Genomic DNA, 22,978 nt, shown 5'->3' with positions numbered 1-22,978 from the left:
ACCTGTGCAACCTGGTCTAGGGACCCTGCTTTGCAGAAGGGTTGGACTGGATGATCTTCAGAGGTCCCTTCCAGCCTTTACAATTTTGTGATCCTGTGATTCTATGGGACAGGCAGGTGGATACCACTTCATATCAGGCTTGCACTACAGCCTTCCAGTAGGCCTTCTCTGGTGCAGAAAACATTTTCAAAGATGTCACCAAAAAATAGATGTTATTTTGAAATATTTCAGCCAAGGTAATATGACAACAAAGATGTTTTCTAAGAGCTCAATGCCCACAGATGGCTTAATAGTTGTTGAGCTTTATGTAAGTACAGCTGAATGAAAGGCAATGGGAGGTTTTTGTGTTGGAAGGAACTCTCCAGATTCATTTCCCCATGCACATTAAAGATGGACTCTAAAAAATGTGACCCCCAATGTGTGCCTTTTTTTCAGAAATCTGGTCTCACAGTGTCCAGGGTTCCTGCAGGGGACAGAGCACCTCCCCAGTGAGGACTGGCTGGAAAAGCTGGGGCCATTCAGCCTGGAGAAAAGAAGGCTCCGAGGAGACCTTGTTGTGGCTTTCCAGTATCTGAAGGGTCCTACAGGAAAGCTGGGAGGGACTTTTTATAAGGGCAGGTAGCGACAAGACAAGGGGAAATGGCTTTAAGCTGAAAGAGGGTAGATTTAGACTAGATATTAGGAAGAAATTCTTTACTGTGAGGGTGATGAGATGCTGGAACAGGTTGCCCAGTAAGGCTGTGGATGCCCCCTCCCTGGAAGCATTCAAGGCCAGGCTGGATGGGGCTGTGAGCAACCTGGTCTGGAGGGAGGTATCCCTGCCTATAGCAGGGGGTTGGAACTAAATGATCTTAAAGGTCCCTTCCAACCCAAACCATTCTATGATTCTGTGAAAATTATTAGTTAGATAGGCACTGATCTGTACTGCAGGATTATGGATGTGAACCCTAGGAGCTGGCATGGTTGGCTTCATGAGAACTACAGCTTGGCCTTCTGCAGCGGACCTTGCTGGAAAATAATGGCATGCTCCATCTTTTCTGTTCGCTACTTTGCTTACAGAGAGTGTTGGTCTCTTGAAGTCTGAAATGAAGATTTAACAGGATACTTGAAATACAAAATGTAACAATATTTACTTAAGCAGCAGAATGATAGATCATACTGGTTTTGTATGCTGATAATTTTATTTGTAAAGCCAGTATATTTTTCATACACAAGTATTTTATATAATTTTAAATCCCTTAGTTTTCAGCAAAGCGCTCTTAAAGTGCTCTTAAGTTCATGGTTTTTTTTTACAATGTCATCTTTAAACTGGCAATCAAATGCTAGTTTTCTAATGGAGTACAGTTTGAATGAAAAGTATTGCTGGAAGGAGTGGTAGCTACTGTTTTACTAATAGACATTTATATTATTCTCGAATATTAGTTAAAAGCCATTATACTTTGTCTTCTTTGCTTTTGTTCTTTCCATGCTTCTACGCTTCAGCAGAGACTATGCACTTGTTTTGGAAAGCTATTCTAGTACAGAATGTTGCACAACTCAGCCACCCTAATTTGCCAAATAAATTCATATTCTGTAAGTAGTTTGTTTCTGATGTTGCCCTACATAACTAGAGTTCTCAGAATAATGATCTTGTCGAATCATAGAATTTGTCTGAAGGTGGAAGAGACCCATAAGCAGCACTGACTCAGGCTTCTGGCTCCACACGGGACCACCCAAAAATCAGACCATCACTCAGGTAAAATGTTTTTAAAGGCACGAATCGTAGCACATAGATTTGGTACGTTTTTGCTTTACGTAGGCAGGAAAACACTGTGAGAACCTTCAAAGTACAGGTGATAAAGACCGACTAAGTTTTTTAAATGCGGCTCCGTGGCACCACCAAGTGGCAGCACCGTGAATAGCAGTGCAGTCTTACGTTGGCGTAGAACAGGTAGCAGATTCCCTATGAACATAACTTATTTCAGTTTGCTTGGGATGATGAAATAAAATAATCTAAAGCTAACAATCTTTTTATTCCGAACTAATGTGATACACTAGCAGGTAGACATGAAATTTGTAGCAGACTGAAATGTTCTGAAGGAAATTTTGATGACATTAAAAGTGGAAGAAACACACATACTGCTCTGACTATGAAAATCAACGAAAGGAAACTAAAGGATAAGTTCTACTTCGTACTAATTTCTATAATAACAGCAGATTAATATTAATCTTAAAAATTTCTGAATGGATTTGACCGAACCTACCCCAAGGATTCTTTCCAGCAGTGCTGAATATAACATATTTCTCATATTGTTCTACAAAGAATCAGAGCAGAACATTGAGCAACACATTACAAGAGAGAACATAATGAAAAAAAAAACAGAAATAAATAAAGATAAAAGTTAATCTTTTTTTTTTCTTAATTTTTCTTTTTTTTTTTCTTTTTTTTTTTTTTTGTAATCTCTCTTCTGCCTGTAAATGTTCCTTGTTTTACCACAACTGTTATTAGACATCACCTACATAATGCCTTTCCATGACTCTAAGCATAAAAGGAAAATGGTTATTACAAAATTTAAACTAGCAGAAAAGTTTTATGGAGGAGTTCACAGAAGATGTGCAAAACATATTTAAATCTCAGTACCTGCTCTTTGATGTGGTGTGTAGAAAAACTACTGCACTCTCTAGAGTACTGTGCCTAATACATGGAAAATCCTAAGGATTTCTTTATCCTGAAGTAAAGAAAAGTTTTCCAATCCAACAACCATTATCCTTGGCAATGTTAATAAATAACCATAAAAGGGTTGGGCAGTCTGCATTCGGAGCTGTACCCAGGGAAATTACTTGTGTGGGTCAGAGCTGGGCTAAGGCTCAGCCCAGGCTGAACATTAGGGTTAAGGTTTGGGCTAAGAACAGTAGGGTCATTACACCTAGATGTGTGCTTAGGATGGGGCTACAAAGGGTGGGCAAAAAGGGGTAATGCACAGGAAGTAGTATTCCCTGAGGCCTTTTACATCTGGGCTGCGGTTGGGCATGCTGGGGAAGGCTCAGCTGATGACTAGTGTTAGAGTTAGTGTTGGTGTTACAGTGTAAGAGATACACTGCAAAAAATAATTCTTTGAGATCTTTTTCATCTGGAACTAGCTTGGAGTTTGAAACAAATGCTCAACACATCCTTTACAGTCATACTAAGAGTTTTAAGGGCTCAAAAACTGAGAGTTTTAAGAGCTGAAACAGAGTTGCCATAGGAATTTTATTCTGAGTTCTTAATCATGTTGATTATGGCTTGGAATCTTTGGCCTTCTTAGTTGATGCTGTGTGTTAAAGCTCAGAATATAGTTAAGCTTAAAGACAGAGAACAGACAAAATCTTGATCTCTGGAGCGGACCAGGAAAGGGGCTGCAAAAAGTGTTTTTGTTTCTCACATGGGTGATGATTAGAGAGCTTGGGCTAAGTCTCAGTTCTTATTGTTACGGACCTGGTCATCTTTAGAGCTGGAAGAAGGGAGAACATTTAAAGCTCTGTAGTGGGATTGGAAAGGTCAGAGGACAGCAGGGATCAAAAGAATTGTTTGTTGAAGGCATAGTCTCTATCTGTGGTTGTTGGGTATCGGCTATCAGCTATCAGCTGATACCTAGGTTTGGGGTAAGAGTTAGAAGAGATGCTGAGACTCCCAGCAATAATTGTCTGGAAATGATCTGTTGAGGTGAAGAGGAGCGTATCAGAAGTGTTCTTCTCTGAGGTCTTTTTGACCTAAGCCATGGCTGGGACCCTATGCTGGGCCTTGGTTGATGTGAGAACATATTTATCTGGGCTACAGCTAGGATATTTGGGGCTAAGTCTCATTCAACATGTAGATTAAGATCTAGGTTAAGGTTAGAGGTACAAAGCTCTAGTTGGAATGGATTTCAAAAGAGACTGCAAAGGGAAGAAGTCGTGTGCAGATAAAATTAATGCCTGAGACCATGCTCCTCTGGGAAATGCCTGGAGCTATTGTGCTAAATTTCAGCTGTAGCACAAGTTTAGAGTGAGAAAGTTTGTGTTTGGAAAGAGAGAAAGCAGGGAGCGAGGCTGGAAAAGATCTGTCATGGGAAAGAGGCATGCATACAGAATTCTCACATAAGGATATATAAGTCTGGGCCATAGCTGGGGTATTTTAGGCTGGGTTTCCACCAGCATGTAAGTTTAGAGTTGAGAGACAAAGCATAGGGCTCAATTTGAAGAGAGTCTTGAAAGCAGCTGTTGAAGGAAGGTGTAGGCTGTGAAAAAAAAAACGTAAAATGAAATGTAAAAAAATACTTGTGCCCTCAGGTCTTGTTCATCTGGGCTGTGATTGGGTGACCTCTGTTCTCATAGTAGTGAATGATTTCAGTAAGTCTGGAGACAGTTTCAGTTTCCTTACTGCAGTACCTGAGAAAAGGTTTATTTCCCACCTAAGGTAAGTAGGCCTTTCAGTTAAAGGATGAGTATTCCATACCCCGCTTTTACCTTGGAAATTCAACTCATTTATTTTTTCTATCGACACATTCATCTTTTAGGGTTCACGCAGAGTCTAACATCAAAATTTACTGCTAAGGAATACTGTCTTCTTCAAAGTATTTATTAATTTTACATTACTTTTCATGATAGTGCATGTTCTTCTGCATAACCATATCATGCAAATATAGAAACATTCTGACAAAAATCATGACCTTAATTCCCTCTATGAAGTATAAGTCTCTTCTCATTAAACCTTTAACATAAATAGTGTTTAGCCATCAAAACTAAATTGCTGTTATGACTGATAGAGCTCATGATCATCTTGGGAGGTGAAAAACAGTTTGGCAGACAGTTCACATTCAAATTTCTATCAGCACTAAGCAGTAAGCACTGAGAAAAATAAATATCTAAAGGCTTGCTACCCAGCTGTGAAAAAAAGTTCAAATTAACACAAAGCAAAACACGGAATTATAGGCCCATTAACTTGTGTCTGTGGTTATACAGAATTGTTTTCTGTATTTTTTCAAGTGAACATTGAATATTCCTTGTAATAGGTCTTCTAATATTTATCTTTGGAGAGTTTTCACAGCTTCATTTTGTAGGCAAGGCAGTTTTCCTAATAGAGCATTTCAATCAAGAAGTGGTTGCTGTTCATACAGATGGAACTGAGTTGGCTTGAAACCATGTGCTTCATTTATTAGCAATGCAATTGCAGAATCAAAGTGTGCAGCCCCATTTGTGCAATTACCCTATTGCTCTACAGTCAGCATTGCTGAGTCTCCAGTGCTTTCAGTACCTGAGCCAGCCAGTAACAGAAGCAGCAGAGACATCAGCACTCAGACCTGCTCAAGCTCTTTTAGTTGTTTCTCTGGATTCTACCCTAAAAAATGTTATAGGCTTGGGCTGGTTGCAATTCTGACCGAGAAGTCACTAGGAGTATTAAAAAATACCAAATGTTACCAGGAAACTGCCATTCAAGGAAATGACAGTCACTAATGGAAGTGTCTCCATTTTAGTTTGATGTACTGTAGCTGGGGTTCTCATAGGAATCTGGATCTGTTTCTGAATCAGTGTCCTTTATGGCAGGTTGCTGTGAAGCCTGAGCAACCTTAGCTGTGGTCTAAGATTACCACAGAGAAGACCTGAGAAGGCAGCTGTACTCTTGGAAACCCAGAAAACCCTTGTCTGAGCTAGCATGTCATGGGTTTTCAGTGCCTCTTCTAGCAGGGGGAAGCTGAATAGCCCCTTGGGAGGAGTAAAAAACAAGTCAGTCATGAAGCAATGAATAATACATGGAGCATATGTGGATTCATTCTGCACTGTCAGTGCTAAGTCTGGCATTTCCCCACTTTTGGGTACTGGATTTGGCATTCTTAGCTGTTCTTAATGCTAGAATTTCCATACCAAATTAGACTTTTTAGAAAATAAAATAAGAAAAAAAAGTTCACCTAATCATAAAATCTACTTCAGAGGCCTTGCTGAAAAACTTAGCTTCATTTAAAATTCCCTGATGACTGATTCTCTGAAAGATTGCCCAGAAGGTTTTGTTCTGTAGAGCTCAGTAAAATGACCCCAGGGCTGGCTGCAGTCATGCTGTCCAGATCTCTTATGTCCATACTGACTAGATCGTGCTTCCAAGTTTTATTTGGGTACCACGTGACATGCCTGTGACACTAAGACATAACTGCTGTTTTATGAAATTATTATTGTTTTTAGGTCAAACCCTCTAAAACCATATGGGAGCTGTATTGAAGAATGAAACTGTGGGGTATGCTTGTATGCTCTGCTGTGCGCCTTAAGGCTCTATGAATATGTTTGAACTGTGAAGACCATAGCTTAAAGAAGCCAAACATTATAAAGCAGTGCTTGCAGTAAGCTGCTCTGAGCACACTGCCTGCATTTTCATGGAATCACGGAATGGTTGAGGCTGGAAGGGACCTGTAAACATCATCCTGCCCAATCTACCTTCTGAAGCAGGGCCACCTAGAGCAGGTTACAACCTACAGCACGTTCTTCTGGTTGGAAGGTTAGTTACAATGGTCCAAAATAAAGCCTGAATGCAAACTAACGGTTAAGGAGTGTGAATGCTCAGAGTAAATTGTTCACATTTAGTCTTTTTATTTATCTATCTGTCCAAAATGTGTAACATAGGTACTGAGAAATGTTTGCTTTTGAAAATTTCGTCCTCAGTGTTGGCCAAGTTCAACGTGGAAGTCCAAAGCAGCACATGAAAGAGGCCATCTAGATTTCTGTGAGGTCTCATGCATTAACTTCCAAACCAGTGCTTTTTGTTAAAGTTTCTGTGTGTGGCTTTGATCTAAACCAGAGCACTATTATGCAAAACACACATATTTAAAATTACACAGTAAATTAAGGCTGGAGGGGCCCATCTATTCCCATTCCTCGCTCGAAGCAGGACCGATTATGAACTTTGATCAGGTTGCTCAGCTTCATCCAGCCAGATTTTGAAAATCTCCAAGAATGGAGAGTTTTTGAGTTCTCTGCTTTCAGATTCCAGGACTGGGCCAGATTTGTGGAAAATGTTATCTTTGTATCCCAATTGAATTTCCTGTGACGCAGCTTGCTGCCATTGCCTCTTGTCTTTCTGATGTACACATCTGGTAAGCATTGGGCTCTGTCCTCTCCACAACTCTTTTTTAGTTAGCTGAAGACAGCAATTAATTCTTCCTTAGACATCTCTTCTAACCAAAACCAACCTCCTATCATTTCCTCTAGTCTTCTAGGTATTGATAAAATACTGATAAAATAGTGAATTTTATACCAAGAAAACAGACTTACAGAGCCTGCAAATCAGTAAATAATTATCAGTGTAAATAAAGGGAAGGCTGGGAATTAATAGGTATTTTGCATTGAACCAGAACAGAGGGGAAAGTGACAAAAAATGAATATTGGCCAAAATGTGAAACATGACTTTTTGTCCCGTTTCATTTAGAGCTACCTCTTTCTTTTAGTCTTGTTTTCATTTTAGCTTAGACTATTTTTAAAATGAGAAAATGTTCTTTTGAAAGAAAAATTCATACTTTAAAGCTTTTGGCATTCCTGAATATTTTTCTTTATTGCAAAGAAGTTTTTTCAGCCTATATGGATTTTCCAGTCTGTCTTCTATTTAAAACTGCTGGTCAGCAGTTTGACTCAAATTCATGAACATTTTCCTTTAGTTCTATTTTTATCAATTCACTATTAATTGATTTTGCTGCATGCTGAACTTTAAGAAGCATTTTATAGCTCCCAAAAGGTGAATAGGCCTAACCATTCCATTAAAAAAAAAAAAAAAGGAAAATGTAACAAGTCACAGATGTTTAATTCTAGATATTTTTCAAAGCATACCCGTGATAATGAACTGATACGACAAAGGTGCTGCAGACTGTGCACCAAATTTCTGAGCAGCATCCTTGCTTTCTACCTGCAATGCCTATTGCTTCTACATGTCCTTGTCTTCTTTTTTCCATTTTATTTTTAAGTCTCTGAAATTATACAAAATACTCAGTCGCCTAGTCTAAAGACCACCTTTTATGATACTTAGTTTTATTACATGTCATTCATGGACAGCATTCAACAATTGCTGTCCCATTTTTACTGTGTCTAAAATAGACATTCTATTTCCTGCATTAAAATTATACTCTCAAATCCTCTCATGAAGTGTGGGATATTCTTTGGGGAATTATACTGAGCAATAATAAGAAAATATTCTCAGGATATCAGCAGTCTGTGTGCATTAGAGAAGAAATAACAGATGCTTAAAAATCTTTACAAGACAATGGACTCCTATTAAAATCCAAGGTGATGCAATTAAGCAGATGCCAAAGTGCCTCTAACAGTTACATGCAATTCCTAATGCTGATGTCTGGATAGTTACTTTAACTATTTGTTTTTATGGTGAACATTTTTTTCTCAAAGTTCTCTGGGATAAATCCTTCTAAAATACATCATGTCTTGCAATAGCACTTGAACAGTAATGGAGAGACTTTTTAAAAGGCCAATGGATGGTTCATTTATTCAGCAGGGCACAGATGACATTCTTAGTGCTCCTCACTGGGTGTGAGTGTTTTCCCCAACGTTTTGAACCTTTACTCCAGTTACTGCATGTATGTGTTGCATCTTGCTTTTGTCCTGTCTGAGTTGCAATGCAAATTCTTCAGGGCAAAACTGTATCTTTTTTGATGTATCCTTACCAGTTTATAGGGTCTGGTATGCTGGAGTCCTGTTCTGATGCACTGTGGGACATCGCTGCATTGTTGCTTTTAGTAACTGTTTTAAAACCTGAATGGATCAGTCTGGCTGGGAAAAGCATAAAAGAGGCTCCGTCTGCTCCATATGTTAGCAAAGAACAACATTCTGAGATAAAGAAAGAGCATTTGACTCGGTGTACTCTGTCTTTGGCTCTTCCTTAGAGATCCCTTATCTGTCTTGACTGCTAAGAAGTACTTGGCACATTTCCAGCCTGGTTGGGTTGTCTGTGTGAGCCTGAAAAAAAAAAAACAACCAACTTGCAGAAATCTAATGAGCTCTTGGAACTGTCTTCTTCTGAAGGTGAGAACTAGAGTGTTTAATTCTCAGAAAAGAGAAGATGCTGTGGTGCTGGAGAAGGGCAGATTTGGACGAGCAAGAATCAGACTTACAGTGTCAGGAAATCATCTGGGGTGACAAAGAAAAACCAAAACAAAAAACAGCCCTTTCATCTGGTCCCTGAGCTCCCTTCATTATCCTCAGCCACGGCAGCAACTTGCAGTCCACTGGGGTATAGGGGAGAGTGAACGCTTCATTAGTAGTAACGATGACTCTGAAAGTGGCTTATTGCCTTATATTATCTGGTATCATGATTAGTTACATTGCATTTTGCCACAGACTGGGAGCTCTGTATGTGGTTGTTAACATGCTGCAGTAAAGCATTTGAAACAGGATGTCCAAGATTGCATCCATTTGATTTGGTCTACTGTGAGAACATCAACATCTTTATCCAGCACTGATGAATGATGCATGTCACTTGGAAAACTTTTCACCACGGTGTCCAGTGGAAAGTACTACAGGCCTTAAAGTAACATTGTCAGCCAGAAGTCAGTGGAAAAGCTCAGACTACTTTCAAAGGCTGCAGAAGTGCAAAGGGAAAGAAATATGACTGCTTAAGGGACCTCTGGATTGTCCAAGTTCTTCACCTGCTTGTTATCTGTATGGTGCAGTAAGTTACCGTCATGGGAACCCACTCAGATGTGCCGTGTACAGTCAGAACAACAAGACAGTTCCTGCCTCAGAGACCTTACTTTATTCGTGATAAATCTTGTTAGTGATCTTCTATCCCTTCTAGGAGGTCTGACAACATGTACTGAACATGTAATTATAGAATCATAGAATCATCAAGGTTGAGAAAGACTTCTAAGATCATCTAGTCCAAGTGCCTACATACTACCACTAGTACCCACTAAATCATGTCTCTTTGTACTAAATCTACCTTTTCTTTACACACCTCCAGGGATGGTGACTCCATCCATTTCCAATGCCTGACCATTCTTTCTGAGAAGAAATGTTTTCTCATATCCAGCCTGAACCTTCCCTGGAACAATTTGAGGCCATTCCTTCTTGTCCTGTTGCTGTTATCTGGGAGAAGAGGCTGATCCCCACCTCTCCACATCCTCTTTTCTGATCTTTGTAGAGAGTGATGATGTCTCCCTTGAGCCTCCTCTTCTACGGACTGAACAATCCCAGTTTCTTCACCTGCTCCCCATAAGATTTGTGCTCCAAACCCATCACCAGTTTAGTTGCCCTTCTCTGCACATGCTCCAGCACCTCAATGTCTTTCTTGTAGCGAGGGACCCAAAACTGAACACAGCACTGGAGATGCGGCCTCACCAGAGCTAAGGACAGGGGAATGGTCACCTCCCTGATCCTGCTGGCTACCCCATTTCTGTTACAATCCAGAATGCCACTGACCTTCTTGGCCACTTGGGCACACCACTGGCTCTCTCGTTCAGCTGAGTGCTAACCAATTCCCACAGATCCTTTTCCTCCACACAGCTTACCAGTCACTCTATCTCAAGCCTGTAGCGTTGCCTGGGGGTATTGTGGACAAAGTGCAGGATGTTGAGTTTGATCCCATTGGCTTCAGCCCAGCGATCCAGTCTGTCCAGATCCTCTGAAGGGTCTTCCTACCCTCAGGCACATTGACACCTCCTCCTGGATTGGTGCCATCTGCAAATTTACTGTGGGTGCACTCAATTCCCACATCCAGATCATCAGAAAGATATTAATCAGGGATTTAATAAGGATATTAAACCCCCAGTACTGACCTACTGGGGAACACCACTAGTGACCAGTAACCAATTGCATCTGTCTTCATCCAGCACCGCTCTCTAGGGCCAGCCCTTCAGCCAGCTTTTTATTCAGCAAAAAGGATACTTGATCATGGCATCCAGGGTCACAGACACAGCATGCAGAAAGCTGGGGCCCTGTGCACTGCAGCCAATCTTCTTACCTGGGTACTTGGTTGTTTCTTTCAGAAATGGTCACCATGCCCTTGAGCCTTTTGAATTCCTCTCTCAATTTCAACACCTCAGCAGCTTTTGAAATTTGGTCTTGTGATAGCAAGTGGAAGGAATTAAAGACAAATTACTCAGATAACACGGAATTTAAATAGTCCTTAATGGAGAGCTTGCCAAAACTGCGAAATCATGTCATGAAGAAAAGTGTCACAAATGATCCCATTAGCTCAACACGGGTGCTTTGTGTTGGCACATGCCTGTGAATTGAAGCTCAAACATCAAGAAACTGGGCTATGGAGAGGCAGGAGCAAGTTCCAAGTGAGTCTCAAAAGGCTATTTTTTTAAGTGTGGTCTCAATGCTGCCAGCTGAGAGGGGGAGGGAGCAATGTTGTATGTGGGAAATAAAAATACATCTCCCTACATTTGAAATATATTTGCATAGTTTGGATTATGTCTTCCTGACACCAGCCTGGGAGAGCGAAATCAATTTTTGATCCTTAATAAAATAAAGAAGGAAAATATTTTGAATGTCAGGTTTTTTTTTTTCTTTCTGATTTTGTTCCTCCTGACACTAATTAGCTGCAGCATGCAGGACAGAGCAACTATTGCACAGAACTGCTATTTTTGGGCACTAGGCAGCAACACCACAGAACTCTTTGCACTCACATGAACCTGACAGGAACAGGCAAGGGCAGATTGAAAAAAAAGATGAAAGAAAATAGCTTGGAGTGTTTGGGGGGGGTAGGAGGGGGCGGGGGGGTGAGGGTGGAGAGGTGGGAAGGGTGAAAAAACTTGGGTTTTGACCACTCAGGAAAAGTTTGGTGCCTGGGAACCTTTGCCACAAGAGAGCAATGGAAGCCTTTAAGTACACATATCACCCACTTAGTTTAAAAGACTTCCTTGTCTATCACTGAATAACGTGGGCTGTTCTTTCATATTTGTTCTAAATCCAGGCTAAAGAGACTGAAGATCAGTTGTGGAAGCTTTAGTAAGGCTCTCTAGAAATTATACCCCCAGTACACATGAAATATTTTAAATATTTGAGTCCTTTTTCCTTTTTAACTAGTTAGAAAACAGGCATTTTTATAAGATGTTAGAGACTTTACGAGCATTTTTTCAGGGAGCAGTGAGTCAGTAAAAGCTATGAATCCACTAAACCACAGTGTTTTGCACATGACTAAGTTTCTCCTGTTCTGATACATATTTTATATTTTCACTTGCTCTCGTGGAAATTGGCTTTGTCACTGCAGACTTCAGTGGGTAATAACTCCTGTTCTAACCATGACTGTTAAAATCCAAAAATAGTGGATGACAAACTGTCTATCAGTAACGTGCCCCTGAGACCAATGTGGTGCTCTTCAAAATGATGAGCAAAATGATGGGCAGTTCCTGTGACTGGATCTCTCAGGAAAACTCCTGCATGGCCATGGACACAGTGGGATCTGCACTTGCTGATGCTTGCTGCTAGCTGCCCACAGATCTGCTTGCACATCTTAGCATGTCTAGCCAGTAGTTCATGATGCGCTGACACTCCTAATATGCTTTTCAGCTCTCTTCATACCAGAAGAAGCATGAAAGTACTCGAGGTTCATTTTTAAGACAACATGTAAGAAAGAGAGAAGCATCTCTACAGTGTGTTGTTGTGGTGACTTACTGTCTCATACATCCCATTCTGTGAAGAAAAGAGAGAATGGGCAACTTTCCTGAGGGAACTGGTAAAGACAGTAAAGTGAAGTGAAATATGGCAGCTGCTACTTCACAACACATCTTGGCCATCAAACACCAAAGTTTCCTTTACTGTATTAGCAGTAAATGTGCCATCAGAGCAGATCAGTGAAATGGGAGGAAAAGATGATGTTCATGTGGTTTAGAGATACCCAGCCCTCAGCCTGGTCATCGTATATAGTCCACAAAGACATACATCCCATATTGCTTAGGGAATCTTGAAATAAGTGGTAGTGGGGAATACTCAGATTTCTCTAGCAAGTATTAATTTCTGTTTCATCTCTTCTAGCTCCTCATTTAGTCTTTATTCCTCAGCTTCCTCATTCACAGAGATTTTCAATCTCTTCCTTTAAATTCTTATCTAAACTCAGCTTTTTATTTACATGCCTTTTCCTAGACATTTTTTCACTATTTCAGCTGTATCTGGTTACTAGTTAAAACCATCTCACTTTCTCCCCTCCTTACTACCAACGTATTCATTCAATCTTAAGATCCTCTGGATCCCTGCTATGAATAGTCCCATCTCACTGCTCACGGTACTTTTGGCAACCTGTTCTAAATTTCCTTTCTTGTGCTACCTTGCTATGTTATGCCATGCAACCCACACCACAGCATTCTTGCCCTGAGCAACTCCCCTTTTCTCTCTCCCATCACCAGCACGACCCAGTGTTGTGGCTGCTGACAGTACATCCTTTCTTTCAGATCCCATGCCCAGACTTTGTCCAACAACAACAAAGCTCGGAGCCAGAAACGTGGGGGAAGTCGTGTACACTCAGATGCTGGAGCCTGTCAAGTGGATGGAGTCTTGGAGAGTTTAATTCAAAACTGAGACTTCTACTGAAAACATATGTTATGCACAGGCTCCAAGTTTTATAGTGTGGCCAAATTTTGGTCAAATTTCGTGAGGGTAGCAAGAAGTTAATCTCCAATAAACAGGCCACCCAGCTTGCAAAAAGGATGTCCCTGCACCAAAGGATGAGTGCACTACAGCTATTTAGAGAAAAGCCTACAAAAAATGCTTAATGCAATCAAGACAATGCATTTTTTCTTCCTCTCATTTGTGTTTTCAGAAACAGCTGAAAGCTTTACACTGAGGTTTTCCAGAATTGTGTCCTGAGGCAAATATCCAGTGTGGAAAATTCCATTCTGAACAATTAATACATGGTAACAGTATATGCAACAAAAAGCATGGCCATGATTTGGGAAGTGTGGGGTAGGAGTCCAAGCAGCCCAATTTCAATCCACTCATACTAACCAGGCTGCTTACCACTGATCACACAAGGCCAGCAAAGGCAGTGTTGATTCTAACATTTCTCTCCATTCATTTGCATCATGGACATATGAATTCTCACTGGAATAATTTCAAATGCATTATGAAGCACAGCCAAATAACAGTTTTCTGTGAAAATCTCAGAGAAATTTATTGCAAAAGTCAATCTGTATGCAACATATATGTGTGTAACATCAGCCATCTGTATTATTAATAACATTACAGGAACATTGGGTTTGTTTCCCTTTTAGAATGTTTTGTCACCAAGTTTAAGTTACATACTTTTTTACTTACATTTGAAAAAAAAAAAAAGGAGAAGACTGAGGCCTTTTTCTCTTTAAATGCGCAGTATTGCTGTATGCTATTAACACTGTTTCTGGCAAATACTTGCAGAGTGGATAGAGGAGGATTGTTCAGTCAAAATGCTATGAACACAAACATGTTTTTAGTGGGGTTTATGAGCTAAAATGAGAACAGTGTGGGATCTTGTACAGACAAATGGTCAGGGCTTAAACCAAATCTCCAATTCTCTTCCATCGGATTACTCTGTGACTCATTTCCCCTCTGGTAAATAACATATGAAAGTCTCATTATGTCACATTAAGTTTCACTTCCTTAGATTCTTCCAGAGTCCTATCAGTTCAGTTTTCCTGTGTTTGGCCACCTGACCAAATCATAACAGCCTCATCAGTGCTAGCAAACGTCCATCCAGCAGGTGGCAGATACTGCTCATCCAATGTAACCCCGACACCCTGCTCAGGATGTCAGCTCTGGGACTTGGAACACAAATAAAACAAGAGCTAAATCTTCAATGTACACACGTTTCAAAACGATCTTGATTAAAGCATAGTTAAAGTTTGGCATATTTATGTTTTTATGTAGCACAGAATTCCTAGATGTGTGTTTCTCTTTATGATTTCTTGGAAAAAATACGCAAAGCAAAGATCTAGTCGTTGAAAACAAACTTTCCTTAGTAGGGCATGTTTATGGCATTTGAGTGCAAACGTTTCCTGTTACTGAATCACATGAATTGCCACTGATAGTGTAAATTAAGATCTGAATTCTTTCAGCCCAGAATTCAATTGGGTGTTCTTTCTTAATGGGGGCAACTCATACAAGCCTGACTAATACATAGCAAATTTCAAACCCTGATGTGCTTTACAGTAGATCTTGAAAGCGAGTCTATTTTTACTGCCATTCTTCCTACTGTACTCATTAATTCCCTCTCTCCCTTATTTAAGTCCAGAAAGTCAGAGGAGTTACAATGAAGTTCACCTCATGGTGTAAGAAGCTGACAGAGAACTCTAATTTCAATAGCTTGTTTCATTGTATTATTCCTTGTCCATTGCTTAAGAAAAATCTTCCAGCTGGAGAAAGGCAGGACAAAAGAAATAGTAGGAGATAGCTAGATATCTGCAGTCAAAATTATATGACCTCTCTTGTATACTCTGAATTATTTTTCATATCTGAGCTGTTGAATCAAAGCCTATCTTCTATAAGAATTGTATCCAATTTCCTTTCTGTACATTAGACTTTTATTCAGGAGACATTCAGCTGAGAAAACCAGAACTATTCTTGCTTGGTGTCCTGGGCGTAGTATGCTAACAAAACTGTAATAGTATCATAATTTTTTTGATTGTTTGTTTGTTTGTTTGCTATCTGGATATTGTTGCATGGTCATCTAGGAGGCCATTTCATTCCAGTCTTCCATTTTAAGTTTTCTTCATTGATGTTTCTGATCTTGTCTTCAGAAGGACACCCATCAGAGAATGTCCAGCTTCTGAAAAGACAGAGGTAATTCCTAGGCAGTATCATCATCCTTGAACAGAAATGTTACACTGATGCTTACCATAAATATTGAAGTACTCCATGAACACATAGAAATAAACAGATCTGGAAATTCTTAATTCTGATAAAAAAATTTCTTGGCAAAACTAGATAATAGCAGATGATGTTTTATTTATATTATTACTATTGCTGTTACAACTATGTGGATAGAAGTTCCATTTCTAAGTGTTGAACCATTTCAACCACCAAAAATAACCACAAAGCAACTGTGAAGGACTTTTCCATTGAGCATCCAGCATAAACTTGAATGACACAGCAGCTTTTTGTGTTGAAGGTAATTTAATCAGAATAACAGTTTGCTTTGGAAATAAAGGTATTTCCTACGAGATATATGTCAAAGGCTAAGAATTGAAGCCATGAACAAGTCCTGTTTTCTCCTGCTTTGTAGCTAGCAGGGATGAATATCTCCAGGGTAACATTTCACACTTTTTGAAGTCCTACTTTCAGGCCAGTGTGAAATATGACATGAAGTGTTTAGTAATGCCTGCCATCAGTATGTAACATTGAACTGTTAGACTTCAAAGATGGACAGGAAGACAAACAGTATTTCTATTCTAGGTTATTTGTGCAGTCAGATGAGGGACTCAGGTGGCATGGAATGTATTGTTGGTCTTCTTGCATCACACAGTTTCTTATGCAATATGATTTTTGTTAAGAATTGGCAGCAAATGACAATCTGTCATAAAATGCCTTCTCAGGAGCCAGAATACTTGCAAAATACTTCATTCTTCTATACGTACTGTATTGCTGTGTCATTGCTCTGATAAGGATCAGGAGGCTTGTTTGGGTTTTGGTCTGGTTTATTAAGAGCTAATTGTTATGTGCTCCTTACTTTTCATGTGTCTGGAAGGAAAGACAAAGGAGGGGAAAAAGATAAATGCCTGAGCCCTTCTTATCTTCCCTTCTTCCCTCTTCATTGCTGTAGGTATTGGCTGTCTGAAACATAAATGTTTTCATGTATAAAGTAAAACAACAATCCTCTCCTTAGAATCTTGATCTTAGGGGAGGTAGTTTTTCTCTCTTCTAGAATGAAAACATATAAACCTGATGTGGCATAAATAGTGCTATATGTAACACATTAATCATTCTTCCTCTATTCATCTATACAGACCGAGGCATGAAAGAATAAAGCAGAAAAATAGTGGTAAGAAAGAGGAACTACTGAGGTTTAAATCTGATTTAGCACTGCTGGCAGTTCTACTCTGTGGGATTACAATCTTACTCTTATATTACAATAACATTACTTTACATAAATTTACTTACACTATCTGATTTTTGAAAGTAACTTGGAAATAGGTTGTGTCCTGGACTTTTGATTTAGGCGTGGGATCTCCTAAGCACAAAGTTTCTCTATCTCTGCATTGCTGGTACTTTATGTACACTATTACACCAGGTTGAGTGGTGGGGAAAGGGCAATCTGAGCCCTGCTGTGATTTAGCACGAACTATGAGAAATGCAGACTGAATCCAGTTGGATGTAGTGGGAGAAAGAGCGCTCTTGTTGCAGTATCCAAGTTTGCACAGAGGTGGGCTTGAGTTTCTCAGCCGTTCTGCAAAGCACTGCAATCGTCAGATAACCACATTCCCTTCCATTGGTAGCTCCCATGGGAGATAGGCACCTGAAAACTTTGAAGGTCTGTGTCTATAGCGTCAACTTCTTGGTTTCTCAGAATCTTCCCTGGATTCTCTGCAATTACCAAGCTCTTCTTCTTAATATTTAATTTTGTTTGAATCTTTAAGACTGTAGCTCCTTGTAGTTACTGTGTTGTGCAAGCAGCTCTATAAACATTTGCTGTTATTATTTAAAGTTTTTCTTTCTCCTTTTCCATTTGGTCTTCTCCCGGATTAGACTGCGAGTCTCTTAGGGCAGGGACAGCATCTAGCTGAATTTCTGTAGGGCCTACAAGCAGCTTCATAGGTTTCTATAGCTGTGTATATATATGACTGAAGATGTAGACAAATGGACCCATGTTCCTGCTAGGGGCCAAGTGCTCCCATCACTTTCTACAAGAGCTTATAACAGTGAGTCCTCCCAGCACCCTCACAAAGGAGAGAGAAGGCCTTCAGAAGAACCCTGAGCCAGAAGCACAACAGCACCATTACTTCACTGATGAGACAATACAATTAATCATAGTGTGGAAATGCTTGTTTGGTGAACCCAAACGTCAGTTGGAAGGTCCTGAGCCTTCATGGAGGTGGCTTTCATCTCCACTCATCCCAGCAAGGCTGTGCATTCCTGTCACAGCAGAAGATCCCTGACGCTGCTGCTGGGAAATCCTTTCTGATCCTGCCAGATTGTCTGGGAGAAAGGTGTTGGTGAGAAGTGGTTTGTTTGTAAGCTGAGAGGTTGGAGAACCAGCATTAGTCCCAAAGTGCTGAAGGTTTCTGCATAGCCTGATGGCCTGAATCAGAGGCTCGTCACAACTGCAGCTCACAGGGAGCTGGATCAGGAGGTCAACTTAGCAGAAAACCAGCACTGGAAAACATGAACAGTTGGGTGTTTGTTTTGCTTTCCAGCCAGGTTCACTGTTGAGTAACAGAGAGAATCAGTGCAAGAAAATGTTTGAGAGAAATTTGAAAGGTGTGAGAGGAAGGTGTCCTTGCCCTTTTAAGCAGCAGCTGGCCAGATGTGCTGCACAGATGCTGAGGCAGTGGAGAAGCTGAAGCACCATCTGTCACTCTACAGGGGACTCCATTTGTCTGGAACACAGGGATCGTAACTTCCTGTCCTGGTCAGCCTGCCCCTTAAACCAGGCAGCAGGAAAACTTGTCCACTCTGTATACACAGGCAACACACAGCTTTTACCTCAGTGTGAGAAAAATAGCCCTAAATTGTGCTCTTTTGCATCTGCTATATGTAGATTTACAAATCTATATCTCCTGCCACCTGTGCTTGTCTGAGAGTCTGGTGAAACTGGCACTGGAATTCTCTTCCTAGAAGGGAAAGACATGTGGGCTCATTCCTTTAGCAAATGAGGTGGCTAACACTCAAAGTTATGTCTACCATTAGTGGCTGGGATGCTAGTAAGTATGAATGTATCTTTAACCTTCCAACAACAAACATGGTGGAAATGGGCACTTCCAGAAATCCTTGTGGGGAATTATAGGCTCTCTTAAAATGAGCTGAGGGGAGAGAAATAAAACTGTGCTTGAAGAATCGACACAAAGAAAACCAAATGAACCCATAGTCTACTGAAAATACACTTGCTGGTCCCCATGTTGGATGCAACCAAAGGATGCCACCAGTACCCAAAAGAATTTTCTCACCACTCTGGAGGTGGTGCCCTCCTACAGGCTCTGAAAACAGCCTGCCTGGGCCTTTGGAGTCAGCAGCTGTGCTCCTGACACTCACAGCTCTGTTTAGATTGCAGGAGGAATACTGAGAACTATATTTGGTATTCAGTGTTTCCTTATTAATGGAGTAGCCTAGATGGCCACAACTCTACACAACCGTACTACTACTGTTTCCTGATCTACTGATAGTATTCATACTTTCTTTCATTTCCAGGATCCTCCAGCACCAATTCCTGTGTGCTTCATCATCCTCCTGTCTCTCTCTTTCTTCACTTTTTTGATCCCAGAACTCCAGCTTCTCCTTATGCAAGTGAGAGCAAAATTATAAAAACAAGATATTTGTTTCTATCTAAACTCTGTTTTCAAAGATAATATTCATTGCTTCAGTGCAAAACAAACCAACCAAACAAATAAAAAAACCAACCACCTTTAATACTGTAAACCTTTTAAAATAGTTCAGCGCCTGACTCTGAATCTATTTTCATTTAAACTTAGGCTATGCGCATAGGGGTGGAGTAGTGTTCTTGTACACAGAGTCTGTAGCATAAACAAAGAGAAACCAACACCAGTGGGACAAGCACAAACCACAGCACAGTCCAAAGTAACTCTGCTTCGTACTCCATTTTGTAATCCTTAACTTTTTGTCTTTTATCTTGTTTCTAAATTCACTTATTCAGTCTACAAGTGCTTACACTTTTCATAGCTTTCCACATGGAAGATGTGACTGAAATTTGGGAGCTGAGGCACTGATCCTTTGACACTTAACATTGGGTATTGAAGAGGTCCCCAGGATCTGCAAAAAGTGCATGTTTTTACAGGACTGTGACCCTAAAATGTAGGAGCTTCAGCATAGGGCATGTGTTCCATTTGTTTTGAAAATGCTATGGTGTTGTGCAGTTAAATAGAAGTGATGTGTGATAGTGGTCATAGCATTGCTATTCATGAAGTAATCGTGGTCATATTTTCCTTAGAAAGTTGTATTTAACCAGTACCCCTCATTACATTGTGCTGTAACTTCTGATTGTGTTCTCAAGATGATATCCCACGTAAGAAGCGTTCAGAGCCTTTTTTCATTCTTTACATAGTGGCAGTGAATTTTGGCAACTCTAAAGAGGCAGAACCGGTACCTAGAAAGCATTAGAAAGGCCAGCACTACCTATACAGACATGCCATTGCATGAAGGCCTGGGCTGTCTTTGTTCTGTAAGTTATGAGCTCATGTGTCAACATGGGAAAACAGATGTTTAAATGAAAAAAATAAAGAAAATGCAGAATGAGGAATACATCCAAGTTCCTTTGGCATTTGTTCAGGTGTTTCATGGACTGAGCTAATGGTAATCCTGTGGACTGGCTGATTATCATTGGAGACAGATGGTCTTGTTGTAACTGTAAAAAGAAAAAAACAGTCTTACTCTATGCATACATCTTTAATTCACAGCTGTGCTTAATTAAAATAGTCTTTCGCTGTTTATTGTGAGAAGAAGTTAATTGACAGAATGCACTTAATCATTTTCTGTGGAAGAAAAAGTTGTGTCATCACATTAATAGAAAACGATCAGATCTCTTCTTTTTCACTATCAGGACAAAAGGCCTGACTTGGGCTCTGCTCCTCAGATGGTCCTCTGCAAACCAGCAGCTCCTCCTGAACATTCAGTGCAGACATTATGCTCAGTCTTAAAAGCTCTGTAAAATCATTTCATATTTTGTCCATTGATGAACCCCTTCCAGACCCAGCTTTTACTTACTCTTGAAGGAAGAGTTGCCATGATTATTTTTTTGCTTCAAGAGATGCATCCTTTTGTCACCTTCTTTTCCTCCAGCTGATCCTGTGTTACTAGCTCCTAGTAACTTCATAGCCCATGGTGCGACGTGCCATGTCTCTGTCTATGAATCCAACGTATCCCTAAAGAGTCAATTTTAATAGGCATGGTATTTTCTTATTATCTTCCCATGGACTATTTTTCTTTTGTTGCCTGAAGCTGCTATCTTGTAGGATGATTCACATATTTGCTTTCACTGACTGGAATGTAAAGTATTCGGTTAGATACCAAATATTACTTTTTCTTCTCTTGCTCTCAGTTATAAAGAGCAAACAGAACTTTCTATCTCAAGGAATCACTTTTATTGTGACTTTGGGACCCCATTTTGCCAGTTCCTGGTCCTCCTACACTTCTCTCAAACAACATTCAGGTAGTATCTCTCTATGTTCCATGGAATATTTTGATAGAAATTTATATTAAAGCCATCACTTAGATTTCAGTCTTTAGACTGTAGAGTTTAGTGCTGCAAACATTGCTGAGTTTTTTGAAAGCTGTGAATCTGCCTGCTGCAAAGGATTGTTAATTGCCTGTGCTATCTTAAAGTTTATGCTGAGGAATTGCTTATGTACATTTACCAAATGTAATAATAGAATAATCTGATAAGGCCTCTCTCGCTGAACTGTTTGCCAAAAGATGTGTTTATAGTATTACTTCAACATTCTTTCATTTTATTAATTCATTACTAAGTCATTTTTACCCAATACAATTCATCTTGACCTTAAAATGAAATGGAAACAAATGGTGCCAGAAATAAAAGTCAACAAGGGAAGGATGATACATGGCTTTCATCCATTTGTCCAGAGAAACAAGATTAAGGGCTAGGTCTTCAGCTGTGCTAAAGATGTGCTCAGCCCAGCTGAGAGGGGTGGGGGAGCGTGGTTGTGAGCTGCCTTGTCTCTTCTTCCTGGGAAAATACAGTTTCCAGACAAACTGGGAGTTAACACTTATTAGACCAGCCCTGCACCTTCCCACACCACCATGCCTACTAGAAACACACTGGTCTTGCAGCTTTCTAATTTCTTCTTTTTGGTTTGTGTCTGCAGCTTGAGAACATCCCTTTCATTTTTGCCAGCATCTGACCAGCTTCATCTCCTGGCAGCTGTCAATGCCAAGATGGCCCTTCTCTGGATCTGGGGCAGAAAGCCAGAAGCTGGCAAAGATTTGGTTTAAAATGAGAGTAATGATAACTGATTTACCAGCTACATCTAAATTGTCTTCAGGGCCATGTCCACAAGGTCTCTTCCTCTCTGTCTGCCCAAAGCCTTTTAGAGAATTGTTCCCAGCTGGTATACAACTGTTTTAAAACTTGGTACTTGTTATCCTTGAGCACAGTGGTTCTTATCAATAGGTATTTGTGATGAACAGCCCAATGCCATCACCCAGAAAGCATCTGAATTCACATTGCAGTTTCTATTTGGAGAGGTGGCAGCGATAAATGTTGGAGCACCTTTCCTATGAGAAAAGGCTGTGGGAGCCAGACTTGTTTAGCCTAGAGAAGAGAAGGCTCTGGGGAGAATTCAGTGTGTTCTTCTAATACTAGAAGAGAGCTTATAAGCAGGAGGGAGACTGATAATTTACATGGGCAGATAGTGATAGAACAAGAAGGAATGGTTTTAAGCAAAAAGAGGGGAGTTTTAGGTTAGATAATAGGAGGAAATGTTTTATTCAGAGGGCGGTAGTACTTGCTGCCCAGGGAAGCTGTGGATGTCCCATCCCTGGAGGCATTCAAGGCCAGGGTGGATGGGGTCCTGGGCACTGATCAAGTGGGAGGTGTCTCTGCCCACGGAAGGGTGGGTTGGAACTCCTTGGGGTTCTTTTCAATCCATTCTATGATTCTATGATTAGAAAACCAGACAGGATTGGGCAATCTAGTCAGTCAGGATGTGTGCTGGGTGGAAGCCTTCTTTCAGTTCAAACCTGGAGTGTAGTTCCTTCAGAATATCTGGAATGGTGAACTAATAAATGTCAAAGTTGCAAAAAATCTCCGCTTCACCCTCCTACCAGGGAATAAAGGCTGGCCAACAGGGAGCTCCAGCCTGCTGGGAGAGAAGATGTTCCTCTTCTGTTGCCATAG

This window comes from Lagopus leucura, unplaced genomic scaffold, assembly GCF_019238085.1.
Source record: "Lagopus leucura isolate 7727_CA_CO unplaced genomic scaffold, USGS_WTPT01 Super-Scaffold_100002, whole genome shotgun sequence".
In the NCBI taxonomy this organism is placed as follows: domain Eukaryota; kingdom Metazoa; phylum Chordata; class Aves; order Galliformes; family Phasianidae; genus Lagopus; species Lagopus leucura.
Note: the sequence above shows the minus strand (reverse complement) of the source record.